Genomic DNA, 11,326 nt, shown 5'->3' on the forward strand with positions numbered 1-11,326 from the left:
CTAAACTTTTGGCTATTTGCATAGGTTGGCTCCTGGCAAGTAGAGACAGGAAGTTGTGCCTCACATGACTGCTTCCAAGTCTTAATGACCTCAGACACCAGGCCCTTTACTGGGACACAGGTAATGATTTTTGTGAACCACCTTCTACCAATGTATTGCATTTTCCCATGAGATGATGGTTTTGAGTTCAGACTAGAAAGCCAGTCATGGAAGAGGTTTGATTATATCTGTATCTTCCATGAATATATGGGCCTGCACTTACATATTTGTGTTTACACATGTCCGTAGATACTTCTGCTTCCACCCATGTACACACCTAGACCTAGACCTGTCTATCTATTGATATGATCATCCAAATGTGCTTAACACTCATTTATGTCAGTTCTTTTGTGCCTACTACATGCACACTCATTTACTTGGTTCTTTTGTGCTTCCTAGAGCCATGTTCGGTACCATCTTTCCTATTACCAAAGGAGGAAGCCTCTGCTGTCTAAAGTGTCCTTCCCTCTCCTTATTCTTTGCCTCGTGACCACCAATTAACGCTAGTTTCCATATCCATTCTTATTAAAAGAAATACCACACAATTTTGACCTTATGTGCTTGACTTAATTTCACCTATCATTATGCCTATGGAGTCACCATTGCCCCTTATGCTGGTTTAGCTTCACATTCACTGCGTGGATGTGCTAGAATTTGCTTATCCACCCATCCATTTATAGGCACTTCAGTTGTTTCAGGAATTTACACTTGTGCATAAAACAGCAACAGACTGTACGTATGTCCGTTCGTGTTGTTATTTTGGAGCCTCGTTGGTGTATCACAGAATAGGGCTGCTAACCAAAAGGTCAGCAGTTCAAGTCCACTAGCTTCTCTGAGAGAGAAAGATAGGTGGTTTCCTCCAGTAAAGATTTATCATTGTGGAAGCTCAATGAAAGGTCACCTTGAGTTGAAATTCACACATTAGCAATGGGGTTTGGTTTTAGGATATATACATACAAGGCTCTAGTAGCACCTTGATTAACACTTGGCTGCTAAGTGAAAAGTCTCAGCCACTAAGCAGAAGGAAGAAAGAGGAGACAGTTTGCATCCATAAAAGTTTACAGTCTTAGGAATCCTGTGGAGCAGTTTATTCTGTGATACAGGGTTTCTATGAATTGGAATCAACAACAATTTGCTTCGGGTATATAGCTAGGAGTGGATTGCTGGATCATATTGCTGTGGTGTGCCATGGAGTCTCCAGCAACCCCATGTACCATAGCTCTGAGCCCTGCCATATCCTGAGCCAATCTCACTGCCTCCAACACATCTGCCCCTATTACCCCAGTCACTGTGTCAATCCATCTCACCCAGGGTCTTTCTTTCCTGCACTGTCCCTCTCAGACATGATGTTCTTCTCCAAGGACTGGTCAGTCCCTCCTGGCAACATCTCAAAGTATGTGAGATAGAGCTTCAAAATTCTTGCCTACAAGGAGAAAGTTGGTTTCACCCTCTCCAGGAAAGACCTGTTTGTTTTCTTGGTGGTCCATGATATGTTCAAGACTCTTTTCCAGCACCACAACTCAAAGGTATCAATTCTTCTTCTGTCATCCTTAGTCATTGTCCAGCTCTCTGATGCATAGCAAGAATTGAGACGTCCAGGAACTGGACCAGGTGCACCTTAGTCTCTAGACTGAAATCTTTGTACTTCAGCACTCTGGCAAAGTCCCTGATGGCAGATTTTACTAATCCAATCCATCTTTTGATTTCTTGGCTCTTGGTTCTGAGCGTGTTGATTGTGGAGCCAAGCAAATTGAAGCTGTTAACAATCTCAATCTCTTCATAGGGGGATTCTATTTCTAGTTTTTTGAGAAAACACTAACCCATTCTCCCGTTCCTCACCAACATTGTTGTGTTGTGTTTTCTTTTAATCAGTACCTATTTCGCCAGGTCAGATGCTATCTCTCTGTCGTTTTCTCTTTCTCTACTGGCTGCTGATCATGAACTGCTTTCCACACAATTGCTGGCTGCTTTGATGCAGGTTTTGCTCATGTCCTTTGCTCATTTTGTCCCTTGGGTTTTCATTGCACCAGAACAAACATGACCCAGCTGTGCTGAGTCACACTGCAAGAAGACTTCCTCATCACAGGTCTCCTGAGTACAAGAACGGTCACTTCACTCCCCTCCAGGCTCTTTACAAACATGCTGTATTGATTATCTCGTGGATTCAACAGCAATCCCAGTGTCTATAGTTAGAGGATGAAGTTGTTGTTGTTGTGTGCCATTGAGTCACCTGTGACTCATAGCGACCTATGTACATTAGCTCTGAACCCTGACCTATCCTGATCCAATCTCACTACCTCTGACAAACCTAATTCCACTTCCCCAGTCACTGAGGCAATCCATCTCATCCTAGGTCTTCCTTTCTTGTGCTGTCACTCCACCCTTCCAGGCATGATGTCCTTCTCCAAGGACTGGTCCCTTCTGGCCACATGCCCAAAGTATGTGAGATGGAGTTTCAGAATCCTTGCCTCCAGGGAGTAGCCTGGTTTCACTGTCTCTAGGACAGACCTGTTTGTTTTCCTGGTAGTCCATGGTATGGTAAATACTCTTCTCCAGCACCACAGCTTAAAGGCATTGATCCTTCTCCTAATCATCCTTAGTTATTGTCCAGCTACTGGATGCATGGCAAATAATCATGAAGACCATGGCCTAGATCAGCATACCTTAGTTTCCAGATTGATATCATTGCTCTTCAGGAGTCTAGAGAGGTCCCTGACAGCAGACTTTCCCAATGCAATTAGTCTTTTGATTTCCTGATTGCTGGTACCAAGAGTATTGATTGTGGAATCAAGCAAGCTGAAATTGCCAACAATCTCAACCTCTTCTCCATCCATCATGAAGCTTCCAATTGGCCCATCCAGTGGTGAGTAATCTTTGTTTTCTTGATACTGAGCTTCAATCCATATGGAAGAGTGCAGTTCTTGATCTTCTACAAGAAATGCCTCATCTCCTGTTCAGTTTCAGCAAGTGAGGTCAGATGATAGTCTTATATAAAATTGGTGGTCTTCTATTCTTTTATACCTCTACCCTTTCCCCCACCATTCCAGTGTTAGGCACTCTTGCCTTAGAAGCATTGAACTCAGTGGGAATGCTGTGGAGAGATACAGACAACTCACTACCTTTCATATAGGCTTTTGTCATTTGTCTTTTTAAAAACTATCAACAGAATAGGAGAAAAGAACAAAAATTTTTTAATTGAAACTTTAATGAAAGTTTATAGAGATTTTGGATTTCCATTCATTCATTGTTGCACATAAAACAAAAATTTTTAAGAATTAAAAAACAACCCAACCAAACAACCCCAGACTTACTGGTCTCGTGAGAAGCTGCTCAGACATTTGAGGTGAATCTTGAATGAGGGGTACAATGGCCTATCTGCCCACAGCTGGCTTAAGAAACTACATGCCCTGTAGAGAAATCCTGTGTCTGGCATGACGCCTGATGCAGGACAAAGAGCTGCTGAAGGGTGTTCAAGACAGACAGACTTCAGGGAAGACAAACCTCCCGGAGTCCCATATACTCCATCATGGAGAGGTGACCAACGTGAAGAGCTACCCCTCCCAGACGTGTCAGCAGGAGGGAAAGGCCATCACATTAGGGGGAACCTAGGGGTGAGACAACTGCGTGCAGAACATGTGACCTATGGACATCCAAGGCTGGAAGTGACGCTCCGAGGATAGTCCAGGGGGACAACCACAGAGGGAGCCTCACTGCTCAGGACATTTTTCAGGCAGAGGAGTGAGGGGTTACCCTGTGCCTCACAGCAGGTCTGCAGCCTCTGAACTCTTCCATCTCCAGCAGCGTGGGTAACACCCACAGCAGCCCTGCTGCAGCCTCTCCCAGGTGTCTGCGCATGGGAAGATCCAGTGACTAGGATCCCTGAGCCTCATCCAACCCCACAGGCAACCAGAAATGGAAGAGAAAATGATTAACAGACATCTATGTGGGTAGGGCAAATTTCTCATGAGCATATGAAAAGGCACCCTCAGGGATTTCCAGAGAGCTTGTCAGTGTCTGGGAGGTCCTGCAGAAGTCTGGGGCAAGAGGCAGCGCAATGCTCGCTCCCCTGCCTGACAAGCCAGGGAAAGGTGAGACGCGTGGCATTTCACCTTGGTTCTTCTCTGACCTCGTGTTCTTCCCTGATGCCTGGCTAATTTTTCAGCAAAGACCCAAAACGGAAAAACATTTTTCAAAGGCATGTAAATGTCTTCAGCAAGCATCAAGCTTTCCCAGCAGTGCATAGCTGCAAACCACAGCCGCCTCCAGCCTCTGTTTTCTGCTTTGAATTTGGGGTAAGAGAGGAATGCACTGGAGGGCCGATGGCTCCTGCAAAAGACAAAGCAGGTCAAATTGCCACTGCCAGGCAAGCTAGCTACCCTCCCATGGTCCCCACTCATCCCACCCTCACAGCCCCGCAGTCCCTGGTCCTCTGGTGGTCCTGAAGGACCCTCAACTCAGCCTCTAGAGGGTGGTACAAAGAACACCCATTTGTTTTCCAGGGATGGTCAAGCACATCCTTGATCTCAACTTCAATTGGCTGATTGAGGGCTATTTTCCTGGCCTGCAAGTCCTCGTCTGGTGTGAATACGCAGAACGGAGCCAGGAATACAAGTGTATTGAGGCCATTCCAAAGAGACCATGTGCCCAGCTCTTTGCAAAATCCCATCTGGGTTTTATTTTACAGAGGCCAGCGCCCCTCTCTGTGTGACTGAGGAGGGCTTAGAGGACCAGCTTCCAGGTGACAAACAGGAGGCCTTGACGGTGGTGCCTACATCAGCTTCGGAGGTCACCCTGCACAGGGGACTTTCCCCCAGGGTCTGGAAAGTGTAACCAGCTGGACTGGGACAGACCCTTCTCTCCAACTGAACTGGTTGGGTTCCCAGCTGAGAAGTCAGGAAAGGAGTCAGTCTATTTCCTCAGGTTTCCCCTGAAATTGGACAGCAAGAACTTGGGTATCCCCTGGGTAGATGGTTTGTGCTTGGATACTGGTGGCCTAGTGCTCCTCAACCCCAAGGGCATGCAGCTTGAATCTGCCAGCTGCTCTGAGGAAGAAGGATGGGCAGTTTCCTCCCGTGTTATTTACTGCCTCTGAAAACCCACTAGAGGGTCAGCTCTGAATGACTGCACACGACAACAAGAACAACAACTAATATGAAGGTTGGTGTTTTGAACCCATCAAGAAAAGCCACTGTAGGGAGCTCTAGTGGCCTACTGGCAAGAAGCAGTGCTGCAATATCGAAGGGGCGTGGTTCAAATCCACCAGATGCTCTGCTGGAGAAAGATGGGCCGTTTCCTCCTGTGCCAGTCGGATCTGATTCAATGGCACACAACAACAACAACAATAAAATAAATTATCACTAAGAAGAGCCATGGAAGAAAGACCTGGCAATCCACTTTTAGACAGATCATAGCCAAGGAAAGATTATAGGTCAGCTCTACTCAGTAACACATGGGATCACTAGAGGCAGGACTAGCTTAATAGCAATGGATTAGCTCATTTACCTTTGTGAGTCCCGGGGGGTCTGTGGCACTGACCACCTCACCACCATGTGCATACACTCATGTGAGCTGGGTCCTGTCACAGCACGTCTCTCTGCTCCAGTTCACGTTGCTATTGAATGTACTCCATCTCTTTGAAAATGGTCCTGATCTCAAAATGCTCCAGGAAACAAAGCAGCCCTCTATCTGGTTTTAAAAAGCATCTTTGACACAGGAAAAGATGAAAGAAAAGAGGGCCTGACTGAACTCCAAGGCAAACTTACTGCCTCCCGCACAAACCACACTACGAGACGGGAACGGGCTGGAGCTGCAGGACGCCCGGGCCTGCGGCCAGAGCCAACGTGCTGGGGCTGCTAGTGTTTTCAGTCCACCGCCTGGCTGCGTTTCCTGAAGGCAGCCCCTTCCAGACCAGCAAGCGGCCACCATTGTGCAGGTTCTGCCCTGTGCTCATCTGACTTAGTGCCCACGTGAGCATCAGCTTAATTTGGTGCACAAAAACTAAAGATGCAGAACTGACATTCTGTGTGAGGCCTTTGTCCCTCGACCCTGCTGGGGGAGGCCTCAGGCCAGAAGCCGAGTCTTGCAAGGACACCCAGACTCTGGGAACGGGGCGGGGGGCAGGGGGGGCGGCGGAGGGATGGAGAGGGGCTTGCTCTGAAAGGACAGCTTTGAGAAACACTTAAAAAATTTGTTTTGTTAAAATAAATATTACCAAAAAAAGTGTCCATTTGAACCATTCCTAAGTATTCCGTTCAGTGACATTAATCACAATTACCCTGCTATGCAGCCATCACCACTAACAATTCCCAGAGCACTTCATCACTGACACAGGAACCAGTGTCTCACCCATAGCTCCCCAGACCTCCTTTTCCTTAGTCCTTGATGACCACCATTGTGTATTCTCTATGCACACAGAGTCATTGCCAAAAAGAACAGTTCAACGTGAATGACATGGCTGAGTCTAGAGGACCTTGTACCGAGGAAAACAGTCACAGCAGGACACATACCGTATATTCACTCAGCTCATCGGTGTCGAGTCAGAGCCAACCCAGAGCTGACCTTTTAGCAGGTTTTCAGAGGCTGTAAATATCACGTGGGAGATTGCCCATCTTCCTCACTGTTATAAAAAGCTAAAGAAAGGTTAACATACAGACAGATCATTCTTTTTTTTTAAATTGAATTTAGTGAAAGTTTACAGAGACTTAGGGTTTCCAGTCATTCATTGTTGCACTTTTCTCCCTGCCCACCCCCTCCCCCCAATTCACTTTTCTCCTTGAAAATGAAAAGAAAAACTCTTTCATTGCTATGCAATCACTCCTCCCCAAGTCCACTGCACTGTGCAGCCTTCATTCTGGACTCCTGTCATGACAATAATACCTAATCATATATCCCTTTTAAACAGTTCTCTCCCTCATCTGTTGCAATGCAATATACATCATTCCTCCCCTTCTTCTCTGTCTTCTCTCAACCCTGATGTCAGTCCTGTTTTAGAATAGTGGCCCTATGCAATATTTGCCTTTTTGTCACTGAGATATTTCACTCAGCATAATGCGCTCCAGTGTAATCCACTTAGCATAGTATTTCATGAGTTCCTTGTTTTTCAGTGCTGCATAGTATTCCATGGTGTGAGTATACCAGAGCTTCTCTATCCATTCGTTTGTTGATGAGCCCTTGAGTTGTTTCCAGCTCTTTGCTATTGTGAACAAAGCCGCAATAAACATGAGTGTACATATATCTGCTTGGTTTTCGGTTATGGTTTCTTTAGGGTAAATTCCCAGAAGCAGAATTGCTGGCTCAAATGGTATTTCTATTTGCAACCTTTTGAGAAAACGCCATACAACCTTCCAAAGTGGTTGCACCATTTCACACTCCCACCAACAGTGAGTAAGGGTTCTAGTTTCTCCACAACCTCTCCAGCATTTGTTGTTTGCTGTTCTGTTAAATTTTGCTATTCTTACTGGGGTGAGATGATATCTCATAGTTGTTTTTATTTGCATCTCTCTTAGAACTAGGGATTTTGAACATTTCTTCATGTGTTTTTTGGCCATCTGAATGTCTTCCTTGGTGAAGTGTATGTTCATATCCTGTGCCCATTTTTCAACTGGGCTATTTACCTTTATCTTGTTGTAGTGAGACTCATTCTTGAATGATTAGTAGGAAAAGAGAGAGAGGAGTAAAAATTGTTGTTATTTGGTGCCATCGAGTCAAGTATGACTGATGGCGACCTTATGAACAACAGATCTGAACCGAGTCCTATCCAATGCCATCCTCAACACCTCTGACATACTTGACCCTATTACTGCAGCCAAGGTGTCAATCCTTACGGGTCTTTCTCTCCCTCGTAGACCCTCCACTCTTCTTAGCATGATGCCCTTTTCCAGGGAGAAGTCTCTCCTCACAACATGACCAAAGTATTTGTGATGAAGTTTTGTTATTTTTGCCTCCAAGAAGCACTCTGGCTGCACTTTCTTTAAGACGTCTATATGTTCTTCAGATAGTCCATGAGATATTCATTACTTTCCTACACTACAGCTCAAAGGCATCAATTTTTCTTCTGTAATGTTTACTCACTGTCCAGCTCTCAGGTGTATGGCAAGTGGTTGAAAAAAAGTGGTCTGGATGAGGCACACCTTAGTCTTCAAAATGACATCATTACTCTTCAGTCATGTAGATAGGTAGGTCCTTGACTGCAGACTTTCTCAATGTGATATGTCTCCTTGATCTCCTGACAGCTGGTACCAAGGATGTTGATTGTAGATTCCAGTAAGATGAAATGTCTGATAATAAATATCAGTATTTTCTCTCTCTTTCATGATGTTGCCTATCACTCCAGGGGGGAGGATCAGCACAATGTCACCAACGAAGAGAAACCACAGAGAGGGTATAGAAGTCATATGAAAATCAGAATTACAGGGAGGAAATGAGAAAAGTGATTATATTGTGGGTATTAAAATGAATGTTCTAAAACAAAATTTATAAGAATGGTTGGAGCTCTGGCGGCCTAGTGCCAAAAGCTGTACTGCAATCCTGAAGGTGCATGGTTCGAATCCACCAGATGCTCCGCTGGAGGAGGGGCAATCTCCTTTTGTGCCAATCGGATCTGATTCAACAGTACACAACAAAGAGGAAGAAGAAGAAAGAATGATTAAATGAAAATTTTGTTTGCTTCATAAACTTTCACTCAAATCACAAGAAAACAAACAAAACAACAAAAAGACTATTTCAGGGGAGCTCTGGTGGCCTAGTGGCAAGAAGCTGTGCTGCAATCCCAGAGATACGTGGTTCGAATCCACCAGATGCTCTGCCGGAGAAGGAGGGGCCATCTCCTCCTGTACCAGTCAGATCCGATTTGATGGTACATGCACACACACACACACACACACACACACACACAAAGACTATTTCAAGATCTATTCTGAAGTGCACTGCTGTCAGTGATGGGATAACATCCATACTCTGATTCAAACGTGCACCCTAAACGCTAAACCATAGATAAAAAAATTGACGGTTTCTACTAATTGCTGCAGACTGAAATTGGTTGTGCATGTAATCAAGATACATTAATAGTAATTGTAATTAGAATGTGAAAGTTGGCAACCAAAAAGGATTGAAAATCAGAAGATAAGAACTAGGTGACAGAAATGATGCTGAAGATGGCATAATAAAGGTTTATACATCCAACAACATACTGCAAATTTGTATTTAGAAATACCCATAAACAGTGGCTATCCATGTGAATCTCACTGTTTGAAATAGACAGGAATCCAATCAATTGCATCAATGGAAAGAGATGATGGAGAAGCTATATATCATCAGCAGGGGCCAACTACAGAACAATCAACTGCTCATGTGCAAGTTCAAATTGGTGCTGATGACAATGAGTCCACTAGAATCAAAACATGACCCTGAGTATATCTCTCCTGAATTTAGAGACCGTCTAAGAAGAGATTTGGTGCACTGAACTAATGGCCAAAGGCCAGGTAAGTTGCGGGATGACATCGAGGAGGAAAACCATAAAAAGACAGGATAGAAAGCAAAGACCTAAATGAATTTCAGAAGAGACTCTGAAACCTGCCTTTGAATGTAGATAGCTAAGGCAAAAGGAAGAAATGATGATGTAAGATAGCTGAATAGAAAATTTGTAAGTACAGCTCAAAAAGACAAATTATTACAACACACTGTGCAAGGAGTGAGGATTAGAAAACTGAAAGGGAAGAAAAGGATTGGCTTTATTTTCAAGCTGAAAGAACTAAAGAAAATAATTCAGCCTAAAGTTGCATAACTGAAAGATTCAAAATATTGAACTTTGCAGGAAGCATCAAAAGAAGATAGAGGCAGATACAAAGTCCCTATAACAAAAATAATTGTTCAATGCTCAACCATTTCAGATGGTAGCATAAGATCCAGAACTAACAATATTGAGAATAGACTGTAATGAAGTCACTGGTGAAAAAAGGGACTCCAGGAATTGATGGAATATCACACGAAACAACAACAAACACGTGTGACCCTGGTCAGGCTCATTTGTCTATGCCAAGAAATTTGTGAGACTTGGCTCAACAACCTATCAAATGAGGGAACAACAATCTCTTCAACAAATGGTGCTGGCAAAACTGGACTGATACCTGCAGAATACTACCTGCAGAAAGCTGAAGCAGGATCCACATCTCGCATCATACGCAAAAATCAACTGAAGGTGGATCAGAGACAAAGGGAGGAAAGCCCCAAACCGTAAAGATCATAAAAGACAAAAGGAGACCAGACTGAGGAAGTCTGAGCTATGGTATAAATAAGCTGGTAAATACAGCCAGAAATATACAGCCTGGAGAAGATAACATCGATGAATAAGAACTTCTAAAGATTAAGTCCCTATGTGCATCAAAAATTTTTCCCAATAGGATGAAAAGAAAATCTACTGACTGGGGAAAACCATTTGACAATGACAACTCAGACAAGGGTTTCATAATGAAAGTTTACAGAATACTACAGGGCCTCCACAAGAAAAAAACCTGATAACCCAATTATAAAATGGGCAAAAGACATACATGGAAAGACCTTTCGCAGAGGAAGACATTTGGATGGCCAACAGACACAAGAAGAAATGCTCAAAATCACTGACAATAAGAGAGATACAAATCAAAACCAATGAGATACCATTTCACCCCAGTAGCCGTGGTGAAGCTTAACAGGACAGCAAGCAACAAATGTTGAAGTGGATATGGAGAGATTGGAACTCTCATACACTGTTGTTGCGACTATAAAATGGTACAACCACTCTGGAAGGTAATTTGGTGTTTCCAAAAAGCTGAACATAGAAGTTCCATATGGCCCAACTATTCCACTACTAGGAATATACCCCAAGGAAATTAGAACTGAGACACGAATGGTTATTTGTACACCAGTGTTCATAGCAGCATTATTTCACAACAGTAAATAGCCCAAATGTCTGTCAGCAAATGAATGAATTGAGAAATTGTGATATATTCACATGGTGGAATACTATGCAGCAACAATTTTGAAAAATATTGTATAACCTGGGAGAGGCTGGAGAGTATTATACTGAGTGAACTAAGCTTGTTGTTGTTGTTGTTATGTGCCGTCGAGTCACTTGCGACTCATAGTGACCCTATGCACAACAGCCCTAAATTCTGCTCTGTCCTGTGCCAATCGCACTGTCTCTGACACTCCCATCCCAATTATCCCAGTCACTAAATCAATCCACCTCATAGAGGGCCTTCCTCTCCTGCGCTGTCCCTCTACCCTCCCAAGCATGATGTCCCTCTCCAAG

The sequence above is a fragment of the Elephantulus edwardii genome, unplaced genomic scaffold (genome assembly GCF_000299155.1).
Source record: "Elephantulus edwardii isolate Elephantulus edwardi_28Jun2011 unplaced genomic scaffold, EleEdw1.0 scaffold00094, whole genome shotgun sequence".
NCBI lineage: Eukaryota > Metazoa > Chordata > Mammalia > Macroscelidea > Macroscelididae > Elephantulus > Elephantulus edwardii.